The sequence below is a fragment of the Lissotriton vulgaris genome, chromosome 10 (genome assembly GCF_964263255.1).
Source record: "Lissotriton vulgaris chromosome 10, aLisVul1.2, whole genome shotgun sequence".
Classification (NCBI taxonomy): domain Eukaryota; kingdom Metazoa; phylum Chordata; class Amphibia; order Caudata; family Salamandridae; genus Lissotriton; species Lissotriton vulgaris.
The window spans coordinates 658,206,742-658,226,387 of NC_141698.1; positions in this window are offsets into that span (position 1 = coordinate 658,206,742).

Consider the following 19,646-nt stretch of genomic DNA (forward strand, 5'->3'; position numbering starts at 1 on the left):
AACCAATAGGTCTCAGCTATGTAAGAGCTATTGGCTTTGTCAATGTATTTAAACCATGTTGCACAGCAGTGCTGCTGCTGTGCAGTATGGCTGAAAGTTTGAAAACAAGTGCAATGATATGGCCAGCACTGACCACGAGGGCCAGTAATCTGTTTTCTAACTATGGCATTATTCTCTACCTTCACTAAAAAACGTTTTCAAGAACAACGACAATAACACCCTGTCAGCAAATGTAAGCCAACAATAAATTAAAATGTACTTTTGAGATCCATCTTTTTTTAATGGGGACAGGAAATATGAGCCAAAGGCTGAGTGTGCTGGACAAAGCACAATGTTAGCAATAATAACAGAAATAAATGATAACCACTATCCACATACGGGTGAGAGGGCTGCAAGCTACTTAAAGTGGTCTGAAGTTGTCAAAGTGAAGAGGACCATGGCATGACTGTGAAGTCTGGAACTCAAAAATACATAAAAGGCTGTCAAGGAAAACAAATCACTTGTTTAATTATCTTACCTCTGAGTTGATGTTTGCAGTGAGGGCTTGTCAGGAAGATAGTACCAAAAAGGCCATGCAGGGCAGGGAGAGCAGAACCATCTGTAATTTCATAGCGTTTTGAAACCCATTACATGACTTTTGGCTGGGGGTTCTGGCAGGATGGAAGGGGCAAGCAACAAAGGAGGAGGGGAGTAGGTGACAGTAGATAGGGCACGCAACAACGAGGGAGAGGCAGACCAAATAAGCAAGAGTGCAGGAGGGGGCAGGACAAGCAAAAATGCGGGAGAGGGAAGAAAGAGGGGGTGGAAGTAAAAGGGAAAAAACGGTGAGCAGTGGAAACACACTGGGCAAGCAAAACAGTACTTGGACCATGCTCCAGTGCACGGACAAATACATGAAGAAGAAGTGACCAAAGGGAAGCAAAGAAATGAGAGGAACGATGAAGCCTACCAATGTTAGCCTCCCCATCATCAATCGCTGACAATTGTTGTCAAAAATAGAAGCTCTGGTTGAGATAAAGGAATCCCTTTTTGGAGGTGTTCTTTTATCAGTCTGAACAATAGAAGTGGAAACTGAAATCGGTGTCTCATACTGTTTGAATTTCAGACTCCAATACTCTAAGGGCCAGATTGTAAGTCTGGCGATCCACCAGAATCGTGGTGGCGGATCCAGCCACCGCCGCACCGCTTAAGACTCAGGCAGTCGGACTGCACTAGGACCACCGGCTCTGCCAGGGAACTGCCATCTCATAGCGTAGGAGCAGCGGTCAGAGGCAGAAATGTGCTTGGCGGTACTGCAAAGGGCCCGCCAAGCATATTACGAGTTTCCTCTCCTCCAGGCTTTTCATGGCGGTGGGGCAGAGAGGAAACAAAGTGCCTCAAACATATGGGGGAATAACATGTTCCCGGCTGCCAGATCACTGTAAAGTAGTAATCTAGTGGGCGGGTGGTGGCCATCTTCGGCGGAGCGGTGGTGCAGCGGTTTCAACCACCGTGCCACCGCTCTGCTGTAAGGTCGTAATCCGGCCCTAAGAGATGCTTCACTCATAATTTGATGTGCTGTCTTGCTCAAGGACCTATGGCTGTTTTGGCTCACATACAAACCTGACTTTTCAACAACTTTAAACTGTTGGCCCCTGGCTATCTAACAAAAGTCTTACCCTGCCCTATAACTTTATTCAATCTTCTGAAAGAAACACCAGTTGCAAATCTGTTTTGAACAGAGAACCAATGATCTATTTTCCTTGGACTGGTCCCGGTTGAGTTTTTTTTGTCTTCTGGAGAAAACCCAATTGTTCTAGACTTATGCAGGCTTTTGAGACATTAGACTTCACCTCAGAAAAAGTAGCAGACGAAAGTAACCAGTTACTGGCGATGGTACCTTTGTGAATATCCGTGGCATGGATGCAAGTTCAAAAGGAAGAACACTGAACTGGTTGTAGTTATGGTATATAAAGTGGAGAAAAAGGTGTAACTCGGACCAGCATCACCACCGGAAGATGTGCAAATTTTGTAGAATATCTATGTTTAATGATATTCAGTACCCATCTGTCTGAAATCAGTAGAATCTAAGTGTGAGCGAAATGCTGAGTTGATCTGTCATTTGCCTTGAAGCATAGTCATGATTTTGGAGGTTGTTGCTGTTGGTAATGCTGAAGCTTAGACCAGAATTTATCTTACAGCTTGCCTATGTCCCTTCCCGATCCTGCCACAAATGGGACAAATGCAAAAAGACAAAGTGATGGACAGAATGCAGAACAATGTCACATTCACCCCAGTACAGAGATCTGGGCCTAAATCCATCGTTGTTTTGCTCCACATGTCATTGCAGTTTGAACCCAGCCATTTGCAAATCAGTCTTGACCCTGGGGCCAATGGGAACAATCGAGCCTGAACTGCCCGGCCAGGTCCTCCCTGGACTGGAAACAAGCATCCTGGGACCGGTTTTGGGGTTTCACCCCTCATCAGCCAGGATAGCTTGACTCCAGTGGCATGGAGAGCAAGGGACCCATGTTGGGACCTACCCGCCCTACTTGGGGGGACAAATGCAAAAAGAACAATTGATGGACAGAATGCCGAACAATGTCATACATTCAACCCAGTACGGAGATCTGGACCTAAATCCATCATTTTTTTTCTCCCCATGCCATTGCAGGTTGAACCCAACCATATGCAAATCAATCTTGACCCTGCACCCAATGGGAACCGTCCAGCCCGAACTACCAGGCTAGGTACTCCCAGGACTGGGAACAAGCACCCTAGGGCCAGTTTTGGGGTTTCACCCCTCATCAGTGAGGATAGCTTGACTCCAGTGGCATAGAGAGCACAAGACCCAGGCCTGGGCATACCCGTCCTACTCAGGGTGACAAATGCAAAAGGAACAATTGAAGCACAGAATGGAGAACAATAACATACATTGAACCCAAGTACAGAGATCTGAGCCTAAATCCATTGTTTTTTTTGCTCCCCATGTCATTGCAGTTTGAACCCAGCCATTTGTAAATCAGTCTTGACCCCGTGCCCAATGGGATCAGTCCCGCTTGAACTGTCAGGCCCTCCCTGGATTGGAAACAAGCACCCTAGGACCGGTTTCGGGGTTTCACCTCTCATCTGTCAGGATAGCTTGTCTCCAGTGGCATGGAGAGCATAGGATCCACGCCTGGGCTTACCCGTCCTACTCGGGGTGACAAATGCAAAAAGAACAATAGATGGACAGAATGCAGTACTATGTCATATGTTCACTCCAGTACAAAGATCTGGGCTTAAATCCATTGTTTTGTTTGCTCCAGATGTAATTGCAGTTTTAACCCAGCCATTTGCAAATCATTCTTGACCTTGCACCCAATAGACACAGACCAGCCCGAACTGTCTGGCCAGGTCCTGCCTGGACTGGAAACAAGCATCCTAGGACTGGTTTTGGGGTTTCACCCCTCATCAGCCATGTCTAACAATCATTCCATTTTTAAGCAATATCTCAGATGCATCTTTTTGAAAACAAATCATTGCTTCACCAAGATATCTCAGATACTTCTTCACTTTTTTCAACTGTACATTTTTATAGCATTCGCTCAGCCATTCTCCTTCAGAAATGAAACCCACGCAAGTCCGAACAAAATCAATCTGTCACCACACAAGCTATCACCACACATTCTTGATCATCATCCAACATCCTACATTCAATAGGGATTCATGATAAATAATCTACCTGAAACATGTTTCACTTGAAAATTCAACTTCTGAAGTTTTCAGATAAGCCTAAGTAATCTATAAAATGCCTTGCCAATGCCATTTCCATTCATATACTACACAGGAGGTTTATGATCAGTGATCAAATCAAACCAGTTTTTCCCCAAAAGTAGGTCTTACAACAACCCACAAGCAAACAGAGCCTCTCTTTCTATAGCTCAGTTGTGTATTTCTGATCATTTTAGAGTGCATTAAATAAAAGCTACAGTACACTCTTTATTGTTCAGCCACCGGCTCCACACCATACCCAATCAAATCAAACAGACATCAATCGTGACCATACATCTTGCTGTGTTATCAAAAGCCTCACCCTTCCCTCTGTCCCACATATTTCTCTATTATGCAATAATTTTCTCAATGGCTCCACTGTGAAGGGATAATGCGGCATAAATCTTGCATAGTATTCAACTAGACCAAGAAAAGATCTAAATGCATCCTTATCATTGGACCTTTGTGCATGCTTGAAAGAATCAATCAAATGTGCTTTTGGGACAATCCATTTGGAAGTTATGGCATGCTCTAAATAATCCACTTTACTCTTCAGAAATGTGCACTTCTCTCTAGATGCACTCATGCCCATTTTAGTCCACGTATGGACTTGGCATAGACTGAGATATCATCTTTAAATGCTTGGATACCTTTAGCTCCTTTAAACAGCACATCCATCAGTTTTGGAAAAATGCTGGCTGCAGAAGACTACTCAAATGGGAGTTTTAAATATCTAAATGTGCAAAAAATGGTTACAAACCTTGTCTGGTCTTTAGATTTCTTAGAAGACTGATTGTGGGCACATTTGATATTAATGATAGAGAAGTAGGCAGCCCCAGGTAAAGATGCCATCATTTCATGTATTTTGGGCAGGGAATGATAATCTAGGACAATGTTTTTATTCAGAGAGCACAAATCAGCACTTAGACAATTGTCTCCTACTTTTCTCTCTGTGACTTCGGCTGATACCCACTCATCAAAATCCGTAGGCGCAATGGCAACATCAGCACAAAGAGAGTCATGCAAATTCCTAACATTGTTCCTAACGCTCAAGGGGATCAGTCTGACATTGTAAACTATAGGAGTGTGTCCCACTTTCCACTTAACAGTTTGCTCAAATATCTTAAAAATACCTTAATGCACCCTACTGTAAGGGCAAAAGCTTGATAGGCTTGTCTGAAATTATGACAACCTGATTTGCACCTGGGGTACACAGAAAATTTTGCATGTCACACAATGTTACTGGACAATCTGTGCCTGGTTTTAAGACAATGCCTGAATCTTGTCATCCAATAATGTCATATGATTGCTCTGATGGATAAATCATAGTCCAAATTGAATGTCGCATAAATTCTAATGAATTCTTTAAATATTCCAGTGTGGCGATATTCTATTCTCCTAATCTCTTCAGATTAATTTCCTGCAAGTGCACCCCATTCACATTTTTGCAATGATAGCAGCTCTGTAAAGATCAAAAGTTCAGTTTATTGGGAGAAATTAGGAAATCATGTTGCTTCCTCACTAGCCAGTGAACAACTGACTAATATGGAATTCCCACTCAAAAATCAACACATAGTTACAGAACATTGGAGATAAACACTCTTCAGCTTGAGAAAAGTAACTAAAGTTTACAGATATAACACATCTCTCCCTTTAACAATAAAACAACAATATATGAAAATAAAGCAATAGATACAATAGCAAGATCCAACCAATAATTTGAACACCAGAACTAATAGCTTGAGCGTGGAGGGGAGAAAGTTCATTTTACAAAATCTTGTAAATACTGCAGAGTTCTGCAAAGCCTTTGGACCATTAAGTGTTCCATAACCTCCAACATTGCATTTCTTCCTTGTCCATCAAATCTCCTCTTGTTCTCTATCCCATTTCCACCAGCTACATATCTATTTTGAAAGGTCAATGTTGATAAAGCTTCTCTTTTATCAGACCTTCCCAGAACTTCACTGTCATTCAGCATTATAAAACTACTACAATCGTCATCTTCCCTGAAACGCTCTTCACCCGCCTTTCCATGCAATGCCACTCTTCTCAAATTCCATCATTCACCCCTTTCCAAAATTACAAACAATTCATGTACTTTTCTGGCTTTATGTAGCCTATGAAACTTTATCAAACTTTTCTCTGTACATCATGACTTTACCTTTTCTAAATCTCCCACCTTGATGTTGCTTACACAATCACACTTTCTGTAATGATCACTATTCGCATTGCAAAGCAAAATGTAATCCTTGTGCTTGCATCTTGGATTTAGCTTTCCTTCCTCTCATCATATCAAAAGGAATCTCATTGGTAACACTGTTTTTTGTTGTGTGATAGGCCGAAACAAGATCACTTACCATCAATTTAATATCACTCCATTTTGCTAATGCCATCCGAATAGCTCCTTTCACCGTCACAGTTGTCCATTTCTACTATGCCATTGGCCTGTGGATTTTACAATAATGAATGTGAAGGTCTGATAACTCAAAATTCCAAACACGTCCTAATTTCATCTGATACTATGGGTGTACCATTATCCATAATCAGTCTAGATGGGTAACCTTGTTCTCTGAAAACCTCCTCCAAAGCTCTAATGGCAGACAGTGGTAATTTCATGAAGAAATTTCACCACTAAGCATTTTGAGTGAACAACAACCATGACCACAGAAATTTAAATTCTCCATTAATGCCTCTCAAAGTTCCAATAAAATCCATGCACATACTGTGCCTCACTTTACCATGGTAAAATATCCTCCATGACGTTTTGTCTCCCTACTCTCAACCTGTTTTCACCTTCATTGTAATCTGCATACCTTTCAACCCATTAGTCACATCATTGTTCATACCTGGCCAGCAAAAAATGTCTGGTCTGAATGACCTTCACATGCTGACTTAAACAATTTCATTCTAAGTCTCTACAGCATAACAAACGTGTCCCCTGATTTTACTTTCAACAACAGACAATTCATCTACTATTTTAACATAAGACCAAACTATATTAGAAAAAATACTTATCCTCTTACCACCTATCGCAATCAAAAGTAACACCCTTCTCAAGACAAAATCTTTGTTTTGAGAAGGGTGCCTTGATATCAATTTTCTTTAGATATGGCTCCTGTACCCTACTCAGTGACATCACACAGTCTCACTGCCCATTACTTTCCAGTAACCTCCACTCTGTCCTTATCCACATTTTCAAAACACAGTTGTTGGCTGAGATCCCAAGCAAAATTACACGCTTTTGTCAGTAACTTCAAGTTTGCAGGCTAACCTGCAAAGTTCTTCATAAACTTAGAATAATTAACTATGAGTATTACTCTAAGAAGGACCTTACCTGTTCCTCATCTAGGGGAGCAGGAGCCACTTGCTACTAAATTTATTGGAGGTAAAATTCGGAATTTTCCTTTGTAAAGTTCAGGACAGCCTCAACAAGCCCATCTAAATTTTACTTAAGAGTTATGTACTGACTCTCTATTGTTTTTCTAAATACCAGGATGGTGTCTTGTAAATAAATCACACTAACCACACCATTGAACATTCCCCTCCCCCATCATCCTCTGGAAATCATGTGCTGATGATGATAGTCCAAAGGGCGTCCTGGTGAATTGAAAAATGTGTACTATTTTTATAAAGGCAGTAAGCAGTTTTGAGTCTTTGTGCAGTTTGATCTGGTGGTATGGACTTTTGAAATCAAATGTACTAACAAAATGTATCCCTATTTGAATAATAGAACCCATTAATTAATATTTGGTAAGTGGTAGTAATCAACTACATTATTTTATTTGACACTACGGAGATCTCAAAAATCCATCTGACTTTTCCATGATAACAACAGGATGAATCCAATTGGAAGTATTTGTAAATTCAACAATTCCCTCTTCAAGCATTTTCTTTACCTCTCTGTGGACAATAGTTGGAACCCTTCTTAATTTGTGGAAACTGCATCGATTTGACAATAATCTTATTGATATAATCCCAACTTTTCAGCAAACATTTGTTTGGCACTTTCCACAATCTCATTTACTGATGTGTCCTCATGTACAATGACTTGGTTAAGAGCTCTGGGGATAATGATTATATGTAAGTTGCACTGGTGTTCCCACTGCAAGAAAAGTGGACCGCTTAATGCTGCATACACTTTTCCAATTACCTGCTTCTCATCAAATTCTATTTTTGTCCCTAGATAACCAATTAAGTTGACGGTTTTGCCCTTAATCCCAGCTGTGTCTATTTATTTTTAAAAAGTGTCACATGTTGCTATTCTGACATGAACGTATCTTTCTGTATGACAGTGTACAATGATCCTTAGTCCACGATAAGTTGAAGAGTTTTCCCCTTAACCTTGAATTCCACTTTGGGTCTATGTAGTCTGCCTGTATTATCTGAATTTACCTGAATTGTCACCAACACACAGAATCTTGTGAACTCTCCTGTGTGAGTTCTCTTGTATTATGGTGATCTTTGTTTAAAATGATCTCGGTATATGTCCTTACATTCACAATTGTTGTGCTATAAAGCAAAACAATTCCTAGAATCTGAGTTGTGAAACCTGCTCCCACTTCTAGTGTATATTTTTACTAATTTGGTTATGTGAGGCTATACCTGCCATACTCTTGTTAGATCTGTTAAATTCCTTGGCCATGGTAAGAACTCTTTATCTGTGCACGGAATCTCGCCACCACTCCTACTCTCCTTTCTTTCCATTTCTTCCATGCAAAAATCAGACTGTTCCACTATTTTAGCTATCTCTATTGCATCTGTGACAGATGTTTCGCTGCCCGAAGGCTCTCTTGAATTGTTTTACATCTGCAGTGGGCTAGTAATTGATCATGTATTAACTCAACTGTCATTGCACCAAATTGGCATTTAACTAATAATTGACATAACCTAGAAATAAAATTGCCTTCTGCCTCACCCACTGATTGTATTTAAAATGTATACCTGGTCATAACACTGCTACTGTATGTTGCAGATCTGTTCTCTTGTTCCTGGAATGAAGCTTGCTGCCACTTTAAAAATAATAGCAGCCCCTATGAAGATCAAACACAGATTTTCTTATGAGAACAACAAAAAATGTGGTGCTCCTCATCAGCGAGTTTACAACTGCCTGGCGTAGAACTCGCACTCATAAAGTAACACATAGTAAGAGAAAAACATGGCAGATAACAATTTGTACGCTTGAGGGAAACAACTCAGGCTTAAAGGTATAACACACACCTCAGCAAAAGTGACATCAGACAAAATGTTAATGGAAGTACATGAATCTCCTATTATATTAAGACTGACATTGTCAATGTATTCTCTACCTAATGGCCCATTCAACTGAGGAGCGTTTTTCATATTACCATTCTCCTCCCCTGTAAACATCAAATTACTCCATACTTATTGTTCATGCTCTTCCACCGATTCACTTTTTCACTACTAACATACTGCTTTGAAAATGACCATTTTCTTGCACTTGCAGCATTTATTAAATAGCCCCAATGATTCACACTTATAGAAACTAGCACTCCTAATCCAGATTTGCAGTTTCTTTCTCCCAGCACATACAACTGTGGCACTAATGGGCGCATCCTCATGTCTAATCATGGTATACAAACTTTTGACATCCATAGATACCGGAAGGTAAGTGTCTCGCTATCACCTCTATCAGTCACCAATGAAGAATACAATCTCGCTCCCTCAATCATGCCTACTCTCCATTTCCTTTGTTGATCATCCCATCTACATCTGCGTATGCAAGCATTGCTTTCTTCATCCTCCCTTGATATTTGACATTTGTCTCTTTGTTTTACATGCACTACATGTTCCCATGTTCCCTCTCTAACCCTTCCTCAGTCAACCTTGGGGTTCCTCAAGGGTCCACACTCTCTCCAACTCTCTTTAAATTGTTCATGTAGCCTTTAACTGAAATGTTGAAACTATCCAATATCCATTACCATATGTATGTCGATGATACCCACCTGTAACTGAAAGTCTCCTCCCCCGACGATATCAGTTCCCTCAACACTACCCTACTGAAAGCTCAAAACATATTATGGCCCTTACCAAGGGAGCTAACTTCCAAATGAGCATCCTAGGGAAAATAAAACCTTTTCTCCCCCCCCCCCCATTGACTTCAAATCCATGGTTCAATCTCTGGTGATCTCTAAGTTGGACTATGGAAGTGCAACCCTCTGTGGACTCCCGAGATTGAAGATGGCTCCACTCAGGGCCTCTCTGAATTCAGCTGCTAGACTCATCACTGGCTCAAAATGATACTACCATATTACACAGGAGCTGAAATCCCTGAACTGGCTCCCTCATAAAGCAAGGATACAACTAAAAATTGCATGCATGACTCTAAAAGTCTTACATTTCAACACCCCACAATACCTCACACAAAAACCTACACTATCTGTTGGCTCCAGATCCTCCAGTAGCGCCAGCACCCTTCTGCTGAAACCTCAGAAATTCCAGAAATCGAAAACCTATGACTGAGCTTTCTCAGGTATTGCCCCGAGAATCTGGAACTCCTTTCTGCCATAAATTAGGACGATCCCCTCAATTATTAATTTCAAAAAGGAAGATAAGGCGCTTCTGATGAACAAATTCTTGCCCTGGTATCCCCTTGTCTCAGACACGCTCAAAGACTCGTCCCCTCTCTGTTTTTTATTTTTATTTTTATTGTATTTGTTGAAGGCCCCCAGTTATAACTTTGTAGCATGCTTCGTGTGCTCTTGCTCCCTCTTACTTCATGCCTGCTCTGTCCTATTTTTGCTTAGACTGTTTGTGATTATATATGCCGTGCCGTCATTGAGTTTTCGCCCCTGACATTTCCGACCAGAATGTTGTTTGTTATGTAGGTTCATTTCTCTTTTTGGTTCACTTGCAAAGCGCTCTGATACCCTAATGAGTCTTGTTTGCACTATATAAAACTTCTAAAATAAAATACATTTTAAAAATCAAGTGCTTCAAACTGTGTGGGTCTAGGTAATGGTTTCATTGAAAACAATATTCCTCACAAATGGTCAATTACCTCAAACTAAAAGTCCCATGTGTGGAAATGTTAATGTGTCGTCTTTCTCTGTGGCCTTATGCCAATTGTGAAGCCTGACAATAGTATGAAGATCTACTTACAGATAAAGAGCTGGCTGTATTGAGGGCCTAGCCCGTTGTAGGTCTTCCCTGGTGGTGCACGCCGGACACACACACACACGAGACCGCAGTGTCTGCTGGAATCCCGGGCGATTCCCAGCATCTTTATTTATAGCCTTGGAGCCACCAGCCCTTCGGGTGCATGTTGTTACAATTTATTGCAGTGGCAGGTTGGCTCACTAAATCCCTTCTAACCTTGAGGAAGATAATTGCAAAGTACAAAGAAAAGAAAACAGAAACAATACAAACACACATGTGCTCAGGGATGCAGAGTTCTCCTGAGCAGACAAAGGGCCAGATGTACGACCTGCAAAATAGCGTCTTGCAAATTGCGACTCATTTGTGACTCGCAATTTGCGAGGTGCTATTTGGCATGTACAACAGTGAGGTCACAAATTGCGAGGCTCCTGAATATTAATGAGTCTCTCGTAATTTGCGAGCTCATTGGAAATGACAGCCCCCCCCCCCCCCCCCCCCCCCAGGGATGATGGCCTCCTGGGCTCAGCAGACCACCATGTCTGGGTCTGCTTTTAAATAAAGTTTTTTTTTTTTTTAACGGAGCCTGTTTTCCTTAAAGGAAAACGGGATGCATTTTAAAAAAAAGTAAACTTTTCGTTTCGTTTTTTAAGGGCAGGTAGTGGTCCCTGGGACCACTGCCTGCCCTTGAAAATATTTTTAGCGACTGCATTACCAGCCTCTTGAAGAGGGTGGAAATTTGTGAGTGTTTTGCGACAACAATTGCAGTCACAAAACATTCATACATTGCTCTGCGGACGCTATTAGGAAGGGAACGCCCCTTCCTAATAGCGAGTCGCAATTCGCAAATAAATTGCAACCCGCTATTTAGGAATTGTACATGGCTCTGGGCCATTTTGTATGCGCAAACCGGTCGCAAACCCGTTTGCGCATGCAATTTAGGGTTGTACATCTGGCCCAAAATCTCTTAGCTGTTGATTCAGTCTCGAATTCGGTCTTAGCCGGTACGGGTTTCCTCAATGGGATTCAGACACCCTCTCTGGGCCTGGCACACTTTCTAAGGTATTTTATCTGGCTGGCCAGAGGGTGACTGGAAAACTTCTACCCAGTCGTATTCCTCTCCCTCATCGACATCCTCCTCTGTGCGCACCCCCGGGGATCTTCTGGTCTTCTCTCTAGCCCTAATCCGCCCCTCAACTCCGACGAGCCGTCTCCCATTTTGAATCAGAATGCATTTCGTGGCACCATCACAGTACCCCTCTTGGTTGTGATCATAGTTCCTTTTATTCCGACTACTTACCATGTTTCTTTTTCAAATGGAGTCCCGAATTTCCAACCAAGATGTCGGTCCTTCATGACTACTGCATCTCCCAATCGCAACTTCGATTCCTGGGCATTTCTCTTTTTGCTTGACCACTAGTTAACTAATGCATCTCCAAGTCGCAACTTCGATTCCTGGCCATTTCTCTTTTTCATTGCCCACTAGTTAGTTGCCTTTCTCTTGTTCTGTGCAGCCTGCAGGGCAAGAGTCATGGATATGCCCTCAGAAATTGATGTAAACACACTTCCAAGTCATCCCCTTGATCCACACCTATTCCAAGTGTTTTTTTTAGTGTCCTCATAAATCTCTCTACCTCCCTATTCACCTGTACCCACTGGTGAGTCATTTTTCTGTGTCGAATGTTGCGATGATGTAGATATTCTTTGAACTCCAATCCCTGAAAGGGCAGCCCTTTATCAGTTTTCACCTTGTCCAGCAGTCCCCCCATCGCAAATATTTTCTCTAATGCATGCTTTACACACTCAAATGCTGTGGACCGGATGAGCACAACAGCGGAAAACTTGGTGGTTCTAGCTATCATTACCTGTGTTAATCTTCCATCCAGGAATCTTCCAAAATCCATGTTGACCTTTGACCATGGCTTGTCACTGGGCTCTTCTGTGATTATTGGGGTGATGGCTCCATTGGCTCCCATGATAGTGCAGGAATGGCATCCTCTCACAGTCTCTTCCACCATTTTTTCCACCACTGGAGACCACACTTTCACTTTCGATCGTAGCATGCTTTAGTCTTCACTAGCCCCTGATGTCCTTGATGGCCCAGTTCCACTGTGAGTCTCCATAGGTTTCTTGGAATTACTATGTGTTGTCCCCTGTCAGGATTGCCTAGGATGATCCACAGGAGTCGACGCTAGTCCCAACGCCCTACCACCTCAACAGCCACCCGATAATAAACATCGCAGTAACTCTTAAAGCGGGGGGGAAAGGAGAAGTGGAAGAAAAAGAGAGACAGCCTCTGCGTAGTAGATGGTTGGTTACTTCTGATAAGTCCACCCGGGCTCTTGTGATTTGCACCCTGTAGAGAGACACAAAATATAACACAAACCAACCCCTACAGGCAAATATATTAGCACATAAGGTAAATCAGATATAACTCTTACCCTAGGACTCTAGGCTATTGCTGCTCTCTCTGGATTGAAGTCTTAGGAATCAGGTATCTGTTATTCTGTGCAAACACAACACAATCAGTAATGTTTCTTTTTAACTATGCATATCTCTATGTAATTCTATTACTCCTTAAATACCTGTTACTGTCTGATTCCATGGAAAAATCTTCAACTGGAGTTCTTTGTGAAAAAACTAAGGAAATTGAGTCACTGTTCTAATTTTATTATATACACCCTTGCTATGAGTAACTAAGTGTTTATTTATGACTATTTACTGAAAACTGAAGTCTGCAATATTACTTGAACCTAGTCTTACTCCGGATAATTGAAATGAGCGTCAAAGAAATACTTTTAAATCCTTAACTGAAGCCTGTAATGACGCTCACACAGTAGCGCTGACAGCTGCTCCAACAGTCTTTAATCTTGGCAACAATAAATCTCTTACTTTCAGAAATTCCCTATTTGCGCATGCGTTTTTCTCCGGGACTTGCTGGACTGATAAAGAACAGGAATTCTCTTGGTTCCGAAGCACACTGTGAAGACGCTCCGACTCTAAGAACTGCAACAGTTGAAGTGCGCAGTTCGTTATGGGAACGCGCACCTCATTCCCGCTGCCAGCCGTGAGCCAACAAACACTAGACCGATAACCTTGGATTCTGCCGCGTCTTAAGGCTCCTCCATCACTTGCCCCATGATTTCTCAACACGGACAGGCACTGTCTTAAAAATAGTGTCAACACTACATGATGTCTCCTCCATCGCAAATATTTAAATTTCACCTTGGCATGAGAGACGTTTTCCGATTTTTGATTTTCAGAGTGAGTGGACATCCCCTCAATAGAAGTCCTTCTGCACTCTCGCTTAGTTCATTGCGGTATCTCCACAGGCTCCTTCGAATTTCCCGCTCTTCATCAATGAGCCCACTCACCCCTCTCAGGAAGTCTTTCCACTGATGGACCTTGAGCGCCTCCTTCAACTTCCTTAGCCAGCTATCTTCTTTTGTTGTTTCCACCAACTCCTCTATAGACATAGCTCGAGGGCAAGCATTCTCCGTGATGAACCTTGCAAAATCTTCTATTCCTTCAACCATTTCTCTCTGTGTCTTTGGGTCGTCTACCAACGGGTGTCTGGAAAAAATAATCAGTGTGGTTGCTCACCCCAGTCAATAAGCAACATCAAAGTTGTATTGCTGGAGTTGTACCACCTACCTATTTTTCTAGGTGGCCTGTTCCTGGCCGATCCGCTGAACAAATGCATCAGAGGTTTATGATCGGTGATCATGTTGAATTTGTGCCCACATAGATTGATGTGGAAGTTATGACACACCCACCTGATGGCAAGAACCTCCCTCTCTATCTGGGTGTACCTGGTTTCTACTACTGTTAGTGCTCGACTTGCGTATGCGATGGGCATCCACATGCCTCCTTCCTTCTGCTGCAAGAGTATGGCCCCTAGTCCCATCCGGACTGGCGTCTACAATTAGCTCTGTCTTGCCTCCCGGTTTGAAGTGTGTTACGGTTGCTCCTTGAAGCAGTGCCCCCTTCACATTCTTTAATGCTTGTGCTGTCTCACACGTCCATTCCCAAGGTGTTTCTTTCTTGGTCAGCGCACACAGTCGTTCTATAAGTGTCGCCAACTGGGGAATGAAGCGTCCACTGTAGTTGACCATTCCTGAGAAACTGCGCATTTCCGTGGGGTCTGAGGAAAGGCAGCTGCTCGAATGACCAACACCTTGGCCGGGTCGACCTAAAGGCCCTAGTTTGAGAATCGATATCCCAAGAACTCCACCTCATTGGTGTAAAATGAACATTTGCAGTTATGGAGAGTAAGTCCTTGATCCCCGAGTCTTTGTACAGTGGCTCTCAACCTGATATGATGCTCTTCTAAAGTGTCAGATAATATCAGTACATGATCACTGACATTGATGACTCCCACTAGTCCAGATAGTGCTTCTCTTATTGAATTCTGGAATACCTCCGCTGTGGAGGACACCCCAAAACTGATCCTCTTGAACCTCCTCAACCCCAAGTGCATGGAAAATGTGGTTATGTAACAACTGTCCTCATCTAGCAGTAACTAATGATACCCTTAGTTGAGGTCCACTTTAGAAAACCACTTGGTCCTATGGATGTCTTTTACAATTTTGAGTATTGTTGGAGTGATGTGTCTCTCTCTTTTTATTGCCTTTTTCGGCAGGTGCATGTATACACATGACCTTATAGCCCTGGGCAGCTTAGGTTTTGGCTCTATTACCAGAGGGGATACACACGGGGTCGGCCCAATACTTTCTCAATCACTCCCTCCCTCCCTATTCGGTCCAGCTCTGCTTCAACCAGGGCTGCAAGGGAAATGGTACCATCCGATGTCTCAGCGCCACTGGCCTCACTTTTTTATCAATGTGTAACTTCACTTGGACCCCCTTGAGATATCTCAGTCCTTCATTTAGGTGTGGGAACACTCTCATGATGTCTTCTGCATGAGATAGATGTCCTTGCTTGGGGAAGAGTACGAGCCATAGGGTGCCAGCACTCTCCTGCATGAGGTAGAACTAGGTCTGCAGCTCCGTCGACCCATGCCTCACTTCCACCTCTATGACCCCTTGGAGAGGAATGGGACTGACAACTCTATAGTTGTATATTTTGGCTTTGGTCTTTTCCAGCAGCGGACACAGTACCAGCTACAGACACTGCTCTGTGTCTAAGATGTACACTGACACCCCAATGTCAATAAGTGCTGTTATTGTTACACCATGCAAGGGCACTTTACAAATGGGTGGGGGTCTCCTCCTCTGATTGTGTCGTCCTGTGAAGAATACGGTGAATACTTCACCATTCTCGTTCCCCTCTTCTTCAAGATTACTCATCTGTTGGCTCACCATCGCTGCAGCGCCTTGCTCCTCCTCCATTCCTGACACAGCCTTGACTCTTCCTAACTTCTTGAACTTTCCTCTGCTACTATTGTGCCTCCACTCTCCCGGGAACATCCTTGCGAAATGATCTGCTTTTCCACACTGCAAGCATGTTTTCCCCTTTGCCGGGCAGTTCTTCCGATGGTGGCTGGAGAATCCACAGCCTCCGCATGTTTTTGCGTCTCCCCAGCTAGGAATTTTCCTCTACCATGCCCAGCTTCCTTTCGGATGGTGTCCACCCGCTCTTCTTTGATGTTCCTGGGAGACGAGTGTGCTAGCATTGTTGCACTGAGGGCTAGGTCTGACTCCATCTCCCTGGCTCTCACATCGGCTAGTTCATGCGATCTGCCCAATATTAGAATTTCATCCAATTTTCGTAAGTGCGCAAAGAACATGTCTACCGACTTCCCTTCGTGCTGGCGGACCTATCTTAATTTAAAATGCTCATAATCCTGGTTTAGTTTGGGATCAAAATATCGGTTTAACGCTACTACTGCTGTTTCATAATCATTATTATTGCCAGTGTTTGGCAAAGCAAGGAAAAGGTCGTACAGTTCATCCCCTCCCATGTGTAGCATGGTTGACCTTTTCACAGCATCGTCTGTTTTGCGCTCCCCGCGAACGTAGTTCTCCAACCTCCCTATGCACTTTCTCCACCTCGGTGTTGCTGTGGCCGGGTCCGCTAGCTAACTGAATGATGGTAATGCCGCTAGTGCAGACTGCAAGAAGCGTTCTTGAGGGTGCTCTTGATCGTTATTCTCCTGCAACAACATGTTGGGGTCAAATCAATGTTTCACTCTGCCTCCTTGCATCTGCCAATCTTGTTGAAAGTCTCACTGCTGTGAGGTGCTGTGTTTGCTGTTCCCTCTCTTATCTTTTTTTTTGTTAGACTCTGTGTCTTGCCCCACACTCTTTCTTTCTTTGGCCACACTAAGGTCTTCTTTTGCTTGAATCTTTATCAATTTTCTTTTCATAGCCACCCTCCTTTCCTTTAGTGGTGGGCTTAGTTGCCACTTCTCACAAGTTCCTCTTGGTTTTCTACCGGCAGTACTCCTCACTGCCTGCTCAACGTGGGACTTTTTCTCCCCTTCCTCTGCTGCTGACTGCATGCGGCCTCCTCACGCTCACCTTCTCTTCAGTTGTGCCTCTAGTCACACCCCTTCTCCGTTTGCTCCAGAACCTCCTGCACTGCCACCTGCTAACACCCAGCTTACCGCAGTTAGCCCGTCGTACTCCAGGCTCCTTTGGCTGCAGCAGTTCTCCCTTAATCAGACAAACACCGACAGCCAGGCCTCTTCGCTGTCCCACCAGTGGTTCACGGCACTATATCACTCAGTCGCTCGGCAGGGGAGGGACTGCGCCGTCTGGTCTCCTGCGCTGCCATCGCTTGCTGTTGCAGAACTCACCTCCACACGGCTCCGCCTGAGGGACATGCGTTGGTACTCCCTTGCTGCTCCCTCCACTGCAGGCACGCCAGCCAAAGGGGTAAGTACCCTCTCCTCAACAATGTAATGAGGGCCTACCCCGGTGTAGGCCTTTCCTGGTGCTACACACCAGACACACACACACACGAGACTGGAAAGTCGCTCCATGTTGAAATCCCGAGCGGTTCCTGGCACCTTTATTTATAGCCTTGGAGCCAAGCTTGGCCCCTTGGGTGCATGTTGATGCAATTTGTGGTAGAACGGGTTAATCAGACTGCGACCCTCAGAGACTGCTGATCTGTAGTTGATAAAAGCTCTATAACTAAGGCCCCTTAAAAACTGATCTACCAGGAAAATATCTGCTTCAACTATAGGACCTTCGACGAGATCCACGTTCCTTTTCATGCACCAAGGTAACCAAACTCTTCAAATTCTTATATACCACTAAAGGGTTCCTGGACCCTCACATCTGGGAATATCTCCTAATGCTTTCCATGCAAGATAGTTCAAAGTCCCTGACTGTACCAGAGGACGTTCCTCTCCATCTACGTCTTTCAACAGACCCTCCACATCAGGAAGAAGAAAAGTGGAATGTCACAAGCAAGTTTCAAAATCATTTGAAATCATACTTGGGAAGTCCAAAACAGGGTTATCAGTATACATGATCATCTCTTTTGTTTCACTTTCTGAAGGACTCTTTCAGTTATTGAAAAGGGTGGAAATGAGTAACTGTTCATTCCCTTCAAACTATGAATGAATGCGTCCACTGCTAGGGCTCCTGGATCTGGAATCCAACCGTAATACTTGTTCAGTTGTTCAGTTGAAATGTCAGTCTGCTCGCAAAAAGGGTCAACCTTCAGTGGACCCCAAAATCGAGCTAATCCCCTGAAACAAACCTCGTTCAATCTTCACTCACTGTAATCCAGAAAAATTCTTGCTTTCCAGAGTTGTAGTCTGAAGCAGAGCTATGAGGATCAATTTCTCTGTGTTCACTATGAACTCAGACTTATCTGAAGGCTTTCGTACAATAATTGAGATTTACACTGGGACATAAACAGAATATTATCCAATTTAGAAAACCATGCATATGCCCTTTTATCTCCCACATAATGTTGGTGAAGCACCATGGTGCTGAAATACGGCCAAATTGGGGGGCGTGGCCAAGGTAGCCAGCATGGCGGACGCAGCTTGAGTGAGCTCCGTCCCGCCGCTACGAAATCCGTCTCGTTATCCTGCCTTCCCCACACCCACGAACATCCCGATGAAGCACAGGGCGACTGAAGGGGGCCGACGGACCTGGGGCGAAGCTGGCTAGAATCGGAGGTGTGGTGGACCGAGAATCGGGTCCGGAGGCGGCGCGGCCTTTGCCGAAAAGAGGGGCCGGGGACCTCGAGTTTCGTGACGGCCAGGGGCCGGTGACGCACGGTGGTGGGCCGTCGGTGCCAGGGTGATTTCTCCGCAGGCGGCGGAGGTCCGGCGGCCCTAACTGCTCCTTGATACAGCGGGGCATAGAGGAACCCAGGGCGGCGAGAATCGCCTGCAGCACCTGTAGACTCGGCGGCAGAGAGGCCTGGGAGGCACAGTGCAACCGGGCCCTAAAGAGTCAGCCGAGCGGAGACGGGGCAGCGTCGCCGGAGTGGGGCTGAGGCACGACACAGCGAACATATGGTGAGCTGACCTGGGAGGAAGGAGTAGTGGCCCAGTGGAGTGGCGGCAGTAGAAGGGTGACTGTCAGGGGCCCTGGGGGTGGTGTCGATCCACGGCGAGTGGTTCTGTGGCTGTGAGCGCTGCAGTGGCCCGGGCCCCCCCCTGGCTACCGGGGGTGAAAAGGCCTCCCCCGAAAGGGAACGGGTGTCCTGCCACTCGGCGGTTGACTCGGACCGCGGCGCCAAAATATACGTCTGGCTTGTGGCGAAGTGACCTGCACGGAGCGTGGCAGCGGCGCACCGAAATTGTCTCCGCAAGGAGAGCGGCCTACCGTGGAGAGTGACGCCGGGACCTCGAGCTTGGAGGTGCCCGCAGA